A 17,513-nucleotide genomic window follows, 5' to 3' on the forward strand; every position below is an offset into this window, starting at 1 on the left:
TCTAGGTTTTAGCGTGGCTGGTCAGGACAATCCGTCAGTATGTGTTGTTTTAAGTGTTTGAAAATTCATTGGTGAGGTTTTTTCTGATTGATACAAAACTAGGGAGATGTACTTTTAACTCGTCTATCTTGGATTTTTACGGTGGGATTAGTTTTTGATTTATAGAATCCTTCTACGCTAAGGTCATTTGTGGTTTTTGTTGAGTTCTTTGTGTGTTGAGAGGGTGCGCAATATGAATTTGTTCTTATGAAACATGGAGGAAGTCGTTGTACTCATATTCATTTATAAAGTGGACTTTGAGTAGAATACAGTTCTGTGGTATTTACTCATCACATCGAATGAGTTTTTCACTTAAAAAGTTTGGTTTGATTTACTTGTTCTGCTTGTAAAATATTATGCTATAACCAAAGTATTTCCATTCTAAGACCACCCACAACGCGGGGTCCGTGATATCAAATCCCTTAAGAAAAATATTAAATTATTGGCTTTTATTGGTTTCTGTGCTGGTACTGATCCAAAAACTACGTAAATAAGGATTCATCTCAGCTGTGGTTCATCACTGTTTTGTGGGCCACGCCGCACGTGGCGGCCCACAATTAGCTCTCTTTTTTTTTTTTTTTTTTTTAATGGGATGAAAAAAAAATAAATTAATAAAATAATAAAAAAATGTTTTTGAAGGATTCCACACACGGTTTACCGTTGTGGATGCTCTAAGTTCACACAAGTGCGGGGAACAGTTACTTCTGCTGCGCCGTTGTCGCCTATCTTGACCGTTTCCCAAATAGTATTCTTATAAATAATTTACCTAGTTGATATTATACCCCAAATATTAATATTACAGAACTCCAAGATAATAGAATACATGTTTTTCTAAACACTGATTTGTTGTGATACATTATAACTATGAAAATGATTACATAAACAACTCTATAATCAAATAATTTTATCAGTTTAATATGAAAATTCACGTCTGACTGTATACTTAATGACTAATCGGGTTTACTTAATCATTCTACATATCTTTTGTAAGTCTTTCTTCTGTTAATATGTGTACTTGTTTGATAAATCATTGTCTTTGGAACTCGAATATAGACCGTCTGGTATGAGAGCTTTAATAAACACTTGATCAAACCGAAGATTAAAGGAATTTTACAAAACTATATTTTTATTTTTACCACTATTTCCTCCGTTTCAGATTAATTGTCATTCTAAAGTTCAAATTTTATTTCATTGTAAGTATCATTTTATTTTTTCAATGCATTTATTTACTATTTTCCAGTTTTATTCCTAATCTTTTAGCTCATTAATCAACGAAGTCAAATAAAACAATGTACTCCTATTAATCAAGAACAAAACAATAACTTTAATGATTTTCTTAATCTGTGTGAAAAAAACTTAGAACGACGAATAAAGTGAAACGGAAGAATTATTAATTTATATAGTATCAGTGTTAAGATCCTAATCCATTTTGAAGGAGAAGATACAGATTGGTCGCATATCTTTGTGTCTATGGAATGCATGATATCTTTCGTAATCATGAAGAAGCATAAGCCATACTCTCAATATGAAGATGATTGTGGCTTAAGATTATTGACGAGCGCATTGGTATTATTTTGTATAAATTGGAGTTTATAAGCAAGGACCTATTGATGGTCATTCAAAGTAAAAAAAAAGATTATTCAAAGTTCTTTTTAGTGATGATGATATATTCATATCATCCTTGCTAAGATTATTCCTAACTCATTTCTATATTTGATTCTATAATAATATTTAGAGACTAAATAAAGATTATTATATTTTCTCTGTTTATAGAGAAACAAATAACATTATTTTATATTTTGTTCTGTATTTGGAAATTTTTATTTTAGAAAAATATGTTAGGGTAAATCTTGTTTTTATTATAGGTTTTTTCTATTTTAGAGGACAAAATAGCAAAATACATGGCATAGTCTAATAACAGCTTTTATTTGACTTCTCATTCTTGTGAGGTTTTTTTTCTTCTGTTTCGTAATTTTAGACACTGCAATTTCGATTTTCGTTTTTTACTATTTAAAGAACCGACTTGTATAAACATTGTTGACCCTATGACGGATATTAACATCGCAGACCCTGCGAAGGATATGTCGTCGACCCTTTAACCAAATATAAACGTCGATGATGACTGGAGGCTGGATTTTGAAGTTGATTTGATCCTATAACCATATTAGTTTTTTTTGCTAAAGCTATAACCATATTAGTTTAGAATTTAATCGATTTATTTTCTATATAAATATATCTAGACAATAGGATTATTTCTAAGAGTCTAATATATTCTCTACAAATATTTGTTGTTATTGTCTTTCATCAATACTCAATTTATCAGTTTGCGCAAAAGTGGAACAACATGCAAAATCCCCCAAAAAAAAGTATACATTGAAGTAGATGATCCTTAATGCCACTTACGTTGACTTGGAGTTAGAAATGACGACACAGTTAAATGAAAAAAACTATAGGAATAATGTTAAGTACTCTTACAATATTTTATTAACATGTTAATTAAGTAATAAAATTTATAATCAGAAGTAAAATTCTCTGAATGAGAGAATATTTAATTTTTATCAATTTAAGTATGATACATATTTAAAAAAAAATATTTATGTGTGTTTATATGGTATATATTTTAATTCAAAAAATATTAAAATAGATATCATTTTAGTCTGAAACGTCAATTAAATGAGAGTTTCTACTCATATAGTTTAATGTTAATTTGTATCTTACTATAAGAAAACATTGAAAGCATTAATCACATAATTTTGAATATGGAACTTCTAATATTTCTAGTAATTTATAGTTGTTTATAACTATTCAACATGTAATATATACAAAAATATTTTAACTTTTTATTATATAGTTAATGAGATTGTAAATCTTTTTAATAATATAAATTAAAAAAAGGAAAAGAGCATAGATAAAATCATTATTTAAAATCATTATATATTTTAATTACATTAGGTAATGTTTTAGTTATTATTTAAGGAAAGAATAAAAATTATAGTTTCTTAGATTACTAATTAGTTTTATGGTTAGTTTAATGAAAAATATACTATATATTTAAATAAACCAATATATTTTTCTCTCTTTTTTGGTTGGTCAAAACCAATATATTTCTCTAAAAACTATCTTTGTGATAATTCACATGTTATAATGTTTTTAATTAATTAATAAATACGATCTAAGAGACGTTTTTTAGTCTTACTCTTTCCTACTGTTTTAATAGTCATTTGCATTTTGTTATAAGAAAAATTTGAAAGCATTGATCACATAATTCTGAATATAGAACTTCTAATAGTTTTAGTAATTTATGGTTGTATTAACTATTGTAATATATTCAAAAAAAGTTAACCTTTTATATATATAGTTAATGTGATTGTAATTGTTTTTAGTAATGTAAATTAAACAAAGGGAAAGAGCATATATAAAATACATATTTAAAATCATTATATATTTAATTACATTAAGTAATTTGTAGTTTTTATTTAAGGAAATAATAAAATAATAATTTCTTAGATTACGAATAAGTTTTATAGTTAGTTTAGTGAAAAGTATACTATATATCATAAACCAATATATTTTTCTCTCTTTTTTTGGTGAAAACCAATATATTTCTCTAAAAATTCAAACAAACTATTTTAGTGATAGTTCACATGTTACAATGTTTCTTAATTAGTTAATAAATAAGATATTTTTAATTGAGAAACGTTTTTTAGTCTTCCTCTTTCCTATTGTTTTAATATTAATTTTTGTAGATAGAAACCCATCAGTATACTCCTCTGTGTTGTAGCGAGTTAGCTTAATACACACATATAAAATTGTAGCGAGTGGCGACTAGGGTTTTAGGCGAAGAAGAAGGCGATCCCCAGATCTAGGGTTGACGGCGTACGTAAACGACCTCTAAAACCCTTACCTCTTGCCCAAGGTAGACTAGCAACACTTCTTGACGGCGGGAGTAGGGTTTTAAGGAATATATATTCTCTTATACATCTAGCGCCTTGCTAAGTTCTCATCCATCATTACTACTACGAGGCTTTTGCTTTACTCTCCCTCTGAGCGTGAAGCCCTTTCCGTTTCTCTCTAGCTTGTGCTACGTTTCCGTTGATTCGAAACTCAATCACGTCTACAAGAATGGTTTCTCAAAGCGATCTGATCCGCCAAGGGGGCTCTTCGTCCGCAAGACGTTTGGATCTCACTGTAGAAGATGAAATCATACACCTCCCACCGTGCGATCTGAGCACAGCAGCTGAACGCTTCAAGAGAACCCTGATCGGCAGAGTCCTTCACAGAGGGGGACGCAGTGTTGGAGCGATGATGGCTCTCCTTCCTAGAGCACGGATATGGAATGTGGAAGGAAGAGTCCGAGGGGTTAACTTGGGGAATGGATGTTTCCAGTTTGATTTTGACAAGGAGGAGGATCTGGTTATGGTGCTAAACAAACGCCCATGTCATCTCAATCACTGGATTTTCGCGCTTGAGCGCTGGGAACCTTCTACAAGTGCTAACTTCCCCAACACGGTATCTTTTTGGATTAAAGTTACCGGAGTTCCGGTCCACTTCTGGAATGATCAGACCTTCGAGGAGATCGCGAAGGCCTTGGGAACGCGACTGAACCTAGACTCTACAAATGCACGTCTACAAGTATCCATTAACGCGGATCGACCATTGCAATTTGAGAGACGAGTAGGCTTCCCAAATGGTGATACTGGCAAAGTCCACTTCGAATATGAAGGCCTATCCAGACCCTGTTTTGGCTGCAACAGAATCACACATGACATCCACTCATGCCCGGAGCTGACACAAGAAGAACGGGATCAGAAGATCAAAGAATATCGGGAACTTGATAAGAGCGCCTCGCTGCCCCAACACCTCAGGAACCGATCTACACTGAGTACCCGCAACAACAGTATCACAAACAAGAGACCTCGATCACCTTCTGATGATGGTATCAAGAGATCGCCGGGAAGACAACATCATCCTGGATTTTCCAGAGGGGAGAAGAGGAGGAAGGACTCAGGAAGCTATTGGTCTACTAGGAACTATGAGGACCACCGGGTAACAACGAGATATGTAGAGGGGAGACAGGATCACAAATTTGAACGTCCTGCCTTGAGGAACGAACCAGTCTGGAATCGTCTAGAGACACGTCCAAAGGAAAAGACAAGGGAAGTCTCTATTTCCCAGTATCAGAGCAGAGGTCAAAACAGAGCTAGGGAGGTTCCAAGATACAGGTCAAATGACCGTTACCCTGCTCCCAATTCCCGACATTCCCAACGTGTTTGGAGACCCAGAAGCCCGATGACAGTATCTAGGAACAACACGCAAATCAGATCAGTTGCGCTTTCGGGGAACCAAGCCCTTGAAACAAGAGAAGGAACAGACTCTCAGAGGACTCTTTCAGAGGCTCCCCCGAGGCGAGAGAACAGAGAAGCGCGAGGAAATGGGGTCATGGTGGTGCATAGAGATGAAACTCCGGAGGAAAGAATGAGGCGTATAAAAGGAAAAGCTCCCATGACAGCGGAAGCCTTGGAGAAAACTCCTATGTCGGCGGAAAAAGGAACACCCTCGGGTCTCCTTCTACGTGATAGAGGTATCATCAGAATCAGGGAGGCGGAGAATTCAGTGATGCCACAGGAGCCAAGGTATGTGCCGATGGTAACTAGATCAAGCCCGGAACCTGAGATAGATAACTTGGAGCTAGACAATCTGATAAAATCAAAACAAGTAGAAGATATGGTCTTGACTAGGGAAGATGAGGCAGAAGTTGATAGACTTGTTGATGACTTTGGTGATGTGGTTATGGATGATGATACGATGGAAAATGATGATCTTCTTGTGGATGAGCCTGGTTTTGATGCAGAAAAAATAGAGGCCATATCGCAGCTATCTCCAGCTAATGCTGTGCGCAAAGATATGCGAAGAGAAAACCACGGAAAGACTATTGAGAAGTCTGATGCAATACAGACTGGAGGGCGCGAGGATAACATTCTTGAAGCTACAAGGAGCAAGGCCCCGGGTGGAGCCCAAAGCCCGGAATGGAAGGGGACGAACAAGCAGAGCAACCGCGGGGGAACTCCGGTAAAGAAGAGACAACCCCAAAGCCCGCTGGGGAAAGGAACTCGAGCCTCAAAGAAACTGAACTTACCAAGAGGTCGACCATCCTCCAAAATCCCAAAGGCTGTGGGTACTGCTAAGAACTCCCAAGCTCACAATGTCCCTCGTATTGAGGTGTTCCCTTCTACTAAGCGTAGGAATTCTTCTTCTGTATTAGGTTCGGTGGTGTCCCAGAAACCACCCAGTAAGAGAATATGAACACCATCTCATGGAACTGTCAAGGGGCTGGAGCCTACTTGACCAAGAAGCATCTCCGGGAGTTACATCGCTTTTTTGCACCTTCTTTTCTTTTCTTATCTGAAACAAAAAACAATCGTTCTTTTTTGCAAGAGTTTCAAGTTGGTTATAATAAATTGTTCACCGTTGAGCCGGAAGGTAAAAGCGGTGGACTAGCACTTTTTTATATGGATTCCTTTGATGTTTCGATTCTTTACTTTGATAAGCACATGATTGATATCGAAGCTACCATTGACGGCAATCAGGTCTTTATAACTTTTATTTATGGTGATCCGGTCGTTGAGTGCCGTGGATATGTTTGGGAGCGCTTGACGCGCATGAGTACTACCAGAACGGGAGCATGGTATATGAGTGGAGACTTCAATGAGATTGTAGGGAATCATGAGAAGAAAGGGGGAAGAAAAAGACCAGAGACTTCTTTCCTCCCCTTTCGTACGATGCTGGCCGATTGTGGTATGATCGAGTTCCCATACAAAGGTAATCGACTATCCTGGGTGGGTTATCGCAGTTCTGGAAAGGTTCGGTGTAGACTACACAGAGCCGTAGGCAATGAGGAATGGCACCATCTCTTTTCCCACACAAATGTGGAGTACTTGAAACTATGGGGTTCGGATCATAGACCAGTCCTAACTCGTATCCAATCTCAGGAGGTGAGATTGCGTAAGTCTTTCAAGTTTGATCGCCGTTGGCTCCTAAAGGATGGCCTTAAAGAAGCAATAGAAGAGGGCTGGAAACCGCAGGATGAATCTAACGCAAGGTCTGTCCAAGTTAGAATTGGAGAGGTACGCCGAGCTATAGCAAGATGGAAACGTAATAATCCCTCAAATGCGGAGAAGAAGATAGAGGCTATCAAAGAGCAACTGGAAAAAGCACAGTCGGATCCAAGTATCCCGAGTAGGGAAGTCCTAAATTTGAAATGGAACCTTTGTGCACCCTTCCGAGAAGAGGAGTTATATTGGCGACAAAAGAGTCGAGCTCTGTGGCTCAAAGATGGAGATCGGAACACAAAGTTTTTCCATGCAATAACAAAGCAGCGACGGGCAAGGAATCGTATCATCAAACTAAAAACCCCACGAGGGGGATGGGCAGAGAATGAGCCAGCGATTGAAAAAGTAGCATTGGAATACTTCCAAGGTATTTTTAGCACATCGCAACCTGGTGATTTTGAAGAAGCGCTCCGGTACGTTAAAGCTACCGTTACTCCTGCGATGAATACAGCTCTCGTGAAACCTCCATCCGACCAGGAAATCAAGAAAGTTGTTGATGAGATAAACCCGGATAAAGCTCCAGGACCGGACGGCATGACAGGCCTTTTCTATCAACGTTTCTGGGAGGTCACAGCTCGAGAGGTGATCGCAATGGTAAAGGATTTATTCCTCTCAAACTCTTTTGACCCGAGTATGAATCAAACGAACATATGCCTGATACCAAAGATGGAGCGCCCGATGGAGATGACTGAATTTCGTCCTATAAGCTTGTGCAACGTTAGTTACAAGATCATCTCGAAGATTATCTGTTCCCGTCTAAAGAAGTTTCTACCAAAACTCATCTCCGAAACTCAATCCGCCTTTGTGGCGAGACGTCTTATATCTGATAATATACTCCTGGCACAGGAAGCTTTCCATGCCCTGCGCACGAACCCCATGTGCAAAGCGAAGTATATGGCGATCAAAACCGACATGAGGAAGGCATATGACAGAGTAGAATGGTGCTTCCTGGAGGCCCTGCCCTAAAGATGGGTTTCGCAGCTAAATGGGTATCATGGATACACTGGTGCGTCTCTTCGGTTTCATACCAAATCCTCCTTAATGGAGAGCCAAAAGGGAATATACAGCCCTCCAGAGGGCTCCGACAAGGCGATCCTCTATCTCCCTTTCTTTTCATCTTGTTGACTGAGGCTTTAATCTCTCAACTCCGAGGCGCTGAGGAGGAAGGTAGGCTGACAGGATTAAAGATAGCTCGAGCAAGCCCAGCGATCTCACATCTCCTCTTTGCCGACGATAGTTTATTTTTCTGCAAAGCAGATGTCTAGCAAGCTGCTGAGCTGATAAGGATTATCAATCTATATGGGAGAGCTTCGGGACAGCTTCTAAACCCAGTGAAATCGTCCATCTCTTTTGGATACAAAGTAGGACAGGAAGTAAAGATAGCAACGAAACAAATCCTGGGTATTACTAAAGAGGACGGAATGGGCATGTATCTAGGACTACCGGAGAAAATATGTGGATCGAAAAGACAGGTCTTTGCCTTCATCAGAGATCGTCTCAATGACCGGATCAACTCCTGGTCTGTCAAGCTATTATCTAAGGGCGGAAAGGAGGTTCTCTTAAAATCAGTTGCACAAGCTCTGCCAACCTATGTGATGTCGTGCTTCTTATTACCAAAAGACATCATTAATAAGCTGCAGGGAGCCATAGCTAAATTCTGGTGGAGCACAAAAGGAAACAACCGAGGTTTGCATTGGATTGCTTGGGAGAAAATTTGTGTACCATTGGAGAAAGGAGGACTAGGTTTCAAAGATCTTCTAAGCTTTAACCTAGCGCTTTTAGCAAAACAATTATGGAGGCTGTTACACCATCCCAATTCTCTTCTTGCCCGTGTACTTAAAGGAAGATACTATCGGCATATCAGTCCAATGGAGGTACAGAAATCTAATTCCCCTTCGTATGGGTGGAGAAGTATTCTAGCAGCACAGGACCTGCTAAGAGAGGGGCTACGAAAAACGATCGGCTCAGGCTATAACACACGGGTTTGGTGCGACCCGTGGATCCCGACCATCCCAGCCCGCCCGGCCATAGATATTGGAGTCTATCGCGACCGGGACCTGTTTGTAAACAAACTGATCGATCAGACCTCCAAGCAATGGCGACCAGAGATGCTTGAGCCACTAATAGACCCGGGAGACATCACTTTGATTCAAAATATTCGTCCCAGCCATAGCTTTCGAGACGATGGGTATTGTTGGATCCATACGAAAACGGGCCAGTACACAGTCAAGTCGGGGTACAAGCTAGCAACCCAAATGAAAGAAGAGAAACAAGACATCATAGCCCACGAACCGAGCATCAATCCCCTAAAAGCTATGATCTGGAAACTAAAGGCACCAAGGAAGATCCAACACTTCCTATGGCAAGTGTTGTCGGGCTGCGTTGCGACTTGTAGCCGGCTAGTGGATAGACATTGTGGGATCGATAGGTCATGCCCCAGATGTGGACATGAAGATGAATCTATAAATCATCTTCTCTTTCTCTGCCCCCCGGCACTCCAGACATGGGCACTATCAGATATCCCTACCTCTCCGGGAATTTTCCCGAGCGAATCTCTATACGGAAACTTGGATTATTTACTCCTGCGCGCAAAAAAGAATGGAGCTCCGGAAGACACTCTCGCTAGATTTCCATGGATCGCATGGTTTATATAGAAAGCTAGGAACGAGAAGACTTTCAACGGCAACCAAATTATTCCTCCGGATACAGTACTACACGCTACTAGAGAGGAGGAAAACTGGAGAATAGCACAAGTTATTGAGAACAAGGAAGGTGCAGGGGGAACCCAACCCTCAAATGACAGGAACGAGGAGGACGAGTCACATTTCCCAAGATGCCAAGTGGACGCATCATGGGTGACTAATTCGACAATTTCTGGAGGAGGTTTTGCTATGGATCTGCCGCCGGGTACCCATTTATATGGGTCCATAGGTATGGACCAAGTCCTGTCTCCTATGCATACGGAGTTTACTATCTTGCTTCATGCAATGACATACTCCCTACAGCTAGGAGTTACATCGATGTCCTATCAATCGGACTGTCTTCAGCTAGTCAAGCTGATTAACGATGAAGAAGATTGGCCAGCTATGGCTTCGGAATGGAATGAATTTTCCCATTTACTCTCTCTTTTTACTGATTTTTCAATATCTTTTATCGCAAAAAAGCGAAATGTAAGAGCGGACACCCTTGCCAAGAGAGCTCACTTGAAAAACTCTATTTTCTCGCATGTTGACTCTGTAATTCCGGAGTAGTTAGCCCACAAAGTTAACATTTTCTTTCTGAATTAATAAAACATGGGTTTCGATGTCAAAAAAAAAAAGAAACCCATCAGTATAAACACCAATGCTGGTGATTTAACAAATAAGGCATTCGTTAAGAAAAAAAATGATTATCATGTGCTCCAAAAGGCCACACTCACCAACTAACCTCACCGCTCACAGTCACCGCATATCTTATTGATTCGTTGCTCGATGCTTTATCACATGAAACGAGTGACTATGTCTCTCCAACCGATGAAAGAAAAGTAAGGCCAGCGCATATATATTTATATTACTTTAAAAAATTATCTGCAAAATAGTATCCTTCGTAGCAGTTTTTTTCTGTGCTTTTCATAGGTATATAAAGAAGAAACATATATGAAGAAAAACACAGATTTTTTCAATAACTCAAACATCGAGACTTGAATGAGCTACAATGAGAAATAAGAACACAGATTTTTATATACTCGTCGTACAACCAAGTAATATTCCTGTTGAGCTACAATGAGAAATAGGAATCTTATGGGGTATTTAGACAGTTTTTAAAGAGCTTCCTCCATATTTCATCTCAAGGCCAAGTTCATATAATGCTCATATTCGAATGCAGGTCCCAAATCCTCTGTTGGAGTTATGTACGGTAATTACTTTTGGCAATTTTAACAGGAAATGCGATCATCAAAATTCACATACAGGTGTGGAACCTCGTACATCTAAAAGATTTGATAGTCAAGAAAACCTTTTCTGCGGAATCGCATAATCATAATAAACCTCTTGCAGTCTCATAATCCAAATTCTATAGATGAATAAGCCCCCACTCTTTACCAAAAAAAAAAATCCTTTTTCACTAAATCATCCGGCAAAAACAAATCCAAATCCAAAATAAGTTTCATTTTTGGTAAAGTCTGGAAGTTCGTGAAGGAGCCAGTTTAAAAACATGCAATTTAAGTACTTTCAACTAAATGAAAGCAAATATGTAAGAGTTCTCTCAAGAACGAAAAGGTTGGTTTGTTGCTTACCAATATTATGAGATGGTACTATACTTCTTCATGGCGTAGAGTTTGACTCTGAGTCCACGTAACGCAGAAGCCAAACGGGGGACTTAAGTATCCGAATAAACTTATTCTCCATCCAATCGAGCAGTTGGTGATTACAAAAGAAGGTAATGTAAGAATATTTATTCCTATATGTTTTATATGCATCTGTCGGTTTAGTTATATATGGATCAAGTTCATACTAAATTTATAAATTCAAATATTGAAGACTAACATTAATATGATGAATCAGTTTTGATAAAGGGGAAAATGTTCATTTACATTCTTCAAAAAAAAATGTTCATTTAAATCACGAACTTTTTAATTTGATTGAAAATTATATTTTATTTATTCACTATTTATTTTAATAAAAAAATTCTAGCTACTAAATAATTTATTCTAAAAGTTAGATAATTTGTATTTGGATCAAAAAAATCATCAACTTTAAAAGCCATTTAAGACCCTACTATTAGTCAACTATAATTGTTGACTAACGATAGAATTAAAATGATATGATCAATGAAAGTTTATGACTAAAATGGCTTATCAATAAAATTTGAAGCTTTAAATGGTCCAAGTAAAAATTCATGTTTTTTTCAACCAAATTTGAAAGTTCGTGATTTAAATGATAGTTTTTCTTTTGATAAAGTCATTAAAATCTGGGGTAGTGATAACTCTCTTTTCTTTGCCTTATATATGCTTTTCTATAACCGTTTGCAATATGTATATGTTGATCATATATAATGTAAGTTTGTGTCCATTAACAGAAATGCCATAAATTAAAAATCTATACTATATTAAAAGGAGAATACTCTCCAATTCTAAGCTATCCACGTCAGATCAATAAATCAGCCAATGAGCACATTTCATTTTTACACGTCATACGGGCTTTAATAGTTGGGCTTACGTATGGACTGGCTTCAAGAAAAACAACAAGAACCCAACAATATTTGGGCTTACGTCTCTAAACATACAAAAGGAACCAGACGGCGGAAGTCATGAGGATCTTCCCTCTACCTCTTAGTCTTCTCCACTTGAAACCATAGCCATTGAGTTCAATCGATCCACTTTTACGCAATCAAAACTCCACTTTTATTTGATCAATCAATTTCGTCTTTATGATTTCGTTTCATCTTCCTCTGTTCCTCCTTCTTTATATGCTGATCTTCTTTTCTTTGTACAAACCCAAACCCTAGCAATCGCTCTAATCCGAATCCATGGCGTCGAAACCGAATGGGAAGTCCCATGTCTCATCTGCCTCTGATGAAAACGTGATGTTCTTCAGAGATATCTCTCTGGGTCCCCACAAAACTCAGTTACGCTTCCGTCTGATCCACTTCTGGAAAGCTTGAAACCCACTTAAGAAGACGCTTATCAGCCTTGAGATGCTCCTCATCGACGAATAGGTTACGTCAGATCTTTTTGTAATTTTGTTCCCACCTATTTAGTTCAAAACAGATGATCTTCTTCGTTGATGTTCTGTTTGTTATATCTCTCTGAGTCCCCACGAAACTCAACTATGATAATTACCAAATTGTAGAGATAGTTTACAGTTTATAATTATGTCTTTGTAATAAGATGAAATTCTAGGGTAAATGTTTTTTTAATAAACCCGATTAAAAGATCATGACCAAATTGTAGAGAACCTTTGATGAAGTGGATAACATGTCATGTAAGATTGTCAGAATCTCACAATCTCAAAATGTCACTTTGCTTTGACTATATGTCACTTCAACATTTTATACTCAGATGTTCTGTAAGATGTCATCAACAGAAATAGTCATATTTAGAAAATTTGGTTTCTTTCTTCTTTTTCTTTGATGTGTTGCAGTTCAGTTTTTTTAAATGCAGATTTAGTTGTAGCAAGGTCGGAAGAGGATAAGAACATTTACATATGTGGCAAAAAATGATTATAGGTTGGGAATTCAAAAAGATGAGAATAGTTTATAATATTTTGCAGAATTCTAAATTCGAGGAGCAGAGGATTAACCGAGAGCGTGATGTCATCCTCAAGGAAATGCAAGAGGTAATGACATCATTACTCTGTTTTCTTAAAAATTCAAACTTTTCATGTTCTTTTCTCGATGGTTTTAGTTCAGATGTTGTATCATAGTTTATTTGTGTGAGTAATTGTGAGTCTTTTGTTTCTGTTTCTTCACTCAGTTGCATCTTCTTAAAAATTCGAACTTTATCTGATTAGTTGTGAGACGAGAGTTTGAAGAACGATGTGCACAGTTCCACGGCTTATGGTGATTTAGAGAAGCTTCATAGATTGGTTGAGTGTGAGGGTTGCTCGGTTTCTGACCCTGATGGTCTGGGCTACTATGCTCTTCAGTGGTCTGCATTGAACAACCGCACCGCCATTGCTCAGTACACTATCGAGGTAACAAAAGTTCAATCCTTTTTTCTAATCTGGGACTTTGTGTGTTTGTATTGGTGTGTGAACCGTTAAGCATCAACATTGAGTTTAAGCTCACCACACATACTCTTTTGTTAGTCGAGAGACAAAACAGAAGCTATAATCATAATTAAGTAAAATTAGCAAGGAACCCAACTTCAAGAATCTACTCTTCAATTGGCTCCATACACTCTGTAATCACCTTCTTCTTCTTTTTCCTTTTGTTCATGCGGGATTATAAGATTTGTATAGTTTCATTGATACTTCCTGATTTGTTTATTGAAGGAGCTGAAGAAAACAAAATCATTGATGAAGTCAGGGAGATAAATAATCAGGCTTTTAAATCTCACAAGATGGATGAAGAAGGTGATTAATTCTTTAGCCAAGTTCACCCATTTTAAAAAAAAAAATAAGAGGAGAATCGAAATTAACAACCAGATTCTTGCAGTCTCCATTGAAGATGCACCGGATGTAAAAGAGGAGAGCGCTGTGCTTGAGTTTCGCCTTAACCTTCTGCAAATGATTCATTTATTTAAGTATAAGGGTTGAACTCTTGTGACACTCAGATGATCAGTATAAAGGTTGAACTCTTGTGTTCCTTAGAAAATGATTACATATGAACCAAAGTTTAAGATGATGATAGATGAATGCAATTGCAGGCAACTATTAAATTTATAAAAGATTAATGTTTCTGTACACCATGTACATATACAAACAACCCACAAACACAAAAACAAACTTGATTTCAATTTTATATTTTATAAAATGATTTTCAAACTCTGTGGATCATATGGGAGATTTGATACAAGTCTCAAGGTGGATTAAAAAATAACTCTATTGTATATATTACATTAAACTTAATTTTGGTTTATCATATCAAAACTTTTGACAATTTAAAAATCTAATATAACATGTCTACATTTGTATGTTTAGTAATATTTAGATAACTTTGACCACCTTTAAAGTTTTTACAAATCCTGATCATATTATTTCAATCTTTATCATAAAATATACAAGACAAATGATTTCTAAAATTAAACAAGAAATTTGAGACATGGCCTGATTTAACTCATATTTTAATGAAAGCATACATTTATATTTAACACTACTTTATTGTTACCAGAAAATTATAATAATAACGTTTGCTTCACTTATATAAATCTAAGACTATGATGTTTCTGTTTTTCACTTTTTCTTTAACTCAATGGTGTTGCTTTTTAAAGGAGGAACACATCATATAATTTATATTTGAAATTCTAAATGTACATAGAATTTGAGAATAATCGAAGACATATTTTCCAACATTTTTACGATTTATTTCTACACAAGTGATGACAAGGAAATTATATGGGGATAATTAGTCAAAGGTTCATGAATCTAAATCTTAAACTCATTTTTGGCTATACAATTCAAATCTACCCAAACTATAAAGTTAGTTAGATCTTTCACCACTCTATGTTTCAGATGACAAACAAATTCATAGGCATAAACTAAATTAGTTTCCAACTTAACATTAAACAAGTTTATATTTGCTAGACATATAATTATATTTTCAATCCATAAGATCACTATTGTAATGTTTGTCATCAAAAATTAACCCGAGCGTAGCCGGAAAACACCCTAGTATGATTATAAAGACACAAATGAAAGAGCGTGATCATAAGTGTACAATAACACCTAAATACATAAATATGATGGTGGTTATTTGATGTAAGTATTTGGTGTTGCACTAGTAGAAATCTCGGTTATATCCACAAAAAATGCCACAAAATTTTGATGGCAAAACAAAAAAAAATTGAATTTGCTGCAATAAGCCACGAAAAGAGAAATGTGACAATCCGTGAGTAATTCGTGGCAAAATCAGCCGCGAAATATATAAAAAACAAATATGCCAAATAATAGCCACAATTCTTCTACATAAGTACCGTAAGCATATTTGCAACAAAAGAAACTGTGGCAAAACATGTGAAATATAGCCACGCGCTGTTATGGTATAAAAGTGTAACATCCTGATTTCTGGTATATGTGAAAAGATTTAAGAGAATTAATTTGGTTACATATATCACCAAAGTCGGCTTACTTTTTTGATCAACCATCCATTTAGAACTCCAGAGTTAAACGTGCTTAGGCTGAAGTAGTGGAATGATGTGTGACCAATCGGAAAATGATTCGCGATATCGTGCGAGTGAGGCCAAAGCACATGGAAATGTCATGTGGTGATTGTAGGATCAGTAAAAAATTATATCGAGCCTTCGGAAAATTAACGTACCTCCCGTCGGACGGGATGGGCCCACGGGCCAAGTGAGTGGGAGTGGGTGGTCTACTAACTGTGGACGGTCGAGACGTTACAAAAACAGTCAATCGGCATCTGCATTCCACACTTCTACTAAGGGAAGAAGATGCACAATCAGCATGGGCATACACGAAAGGGCATCATCAGTGGCGAATCTAGAAATTTTATTTTGTGGGGGCATAAAATAAACAAAAGAGAAGTAAATGGAACAAGAAGGGATTTGAACCATGGTGTAGAGGGGACAAACATATGATTGAAACCAACTATGCTACATAAAACTTGTTAACTCTCATGCAAATAAATTTATTTCTAGATTTTTGTGGGGCAACTGCCTCCTCTTTGCCCAACGTAGGTTTGCCACTGGGCATCATATATGGTCTTGGCAGTGATCAGTTCAAGAATTACAGCTCTTCTGAGGCTATATTTGTCACACTGAAGAAAAGCTTGGACATGAAGCTGTGCATTAATACCTTGGAGACCAACACTGAGGAAGTCAAGACTGAACTGAATAACTTGAAGCCGGACTACAAGGAATATATGGCTGCGCTCAACATGATTTTGCAAGCTCTTCAGCCTTAAAGTCTCAAGCCTCAAGCATATGTTCCTACAGCCTCAACTGCACCACCAATTCAGCCCCAAGAACATTGTCGAGGTCAATCTCATGATCCTGCTCAAGCTTAAGGGAAACATGAACATCTCCTCACCTTTGACCAATCCGATTTATATAGGTGGTGTAACGAAAAATTGCAAGAAATTTTGTATATAGCTGCAAATCACCTATATAAATTTTTTGGCTACAATATTTGATCCACAAACAGCCACATATTTAAACATCTCAAAATTTGTGGCTATTATGTACATTTTTGTGGCTAAGTAGCTATAAAAAACTTTTTGTGGATATCCGAATAATAGAAGCTGCAAATAAATTTGTGGCAATTTCAACCCTAAACATCATACACACTTACCCTAAACTATAAAACAAAATTATAATTTCCATACTTATAAAATGAAATCTAGTTTTTAAATATATTCTTGTTAAAATATATTTTTAAGTCTTAATCTTAACCCCAAATCTTTAATCTAAACCCTAAACTCAAACTCAAACATCAAACCCTAAACATAGATTGCAGATAGAGAATTAGAGGATTCAACTATTGATTGATTTTTTAATGTTAAAAGACCGTTATATAAAAGTATATGAATAGTATTGATTGGTTAGGTGGATACAGGAAAGTACTTATGTATCAGCTTATTTGTGTGGAGATTACGGGACGTACATGGAAGCACTTCTGTACCACATATGACATGCGGGGGTACATGAAAGCACTTCTGCGACATAGAAATTGCTTGTGTGGAGTTTACAGGACGTACATGGAAGCACTTCTG

General features: G+C 36.9%; 1 long non-coding RNA gene and 1 pseudogene across 1 annotated transcript; both read left to right on the top strand.

Annotated features, from left to right (window-relative positions):
* The first annotated feature begins 7,589 nt into the window (after nt 1-7,589).
* Nucleotides 7,590-10,399, top strand: LOC108820079 (uncharacterized; annotated as a pseudogene).
* A 413-nt stretch (nt 10,400-10,812) lies between these two features.
* On the top strand, nt 10,813-11,659 carry LOC108821524 (uncharacterized). The gene is made up of 2 exons (XR_001944585.2): nt 10,813-10,932; nt 11,013-11,659. It is a non-coding gene; the product is annotated as an uncharacterized LOC108821524 (long non-coding RNA).
* The last annotated feature ends 5,854 nt before the right edge of the window (nt 11,660-17,513 follow it).

Source organism: Raphanus sativus, chromosome 8 (genome assembly GCF_000801105.2).
Source record: "Raphanus sativus cultivar WK10039 chromosome 8, ASM80110v3, whole genome shotgun sequence".
Taxonomy (NCBI): domain Eukaryota; kingdom Viridiplantae; phylum Streptophyta; class Magnoliopsida; order Brassicales; family Brassicaceae; genus Raphanus; species Raphanus sativus.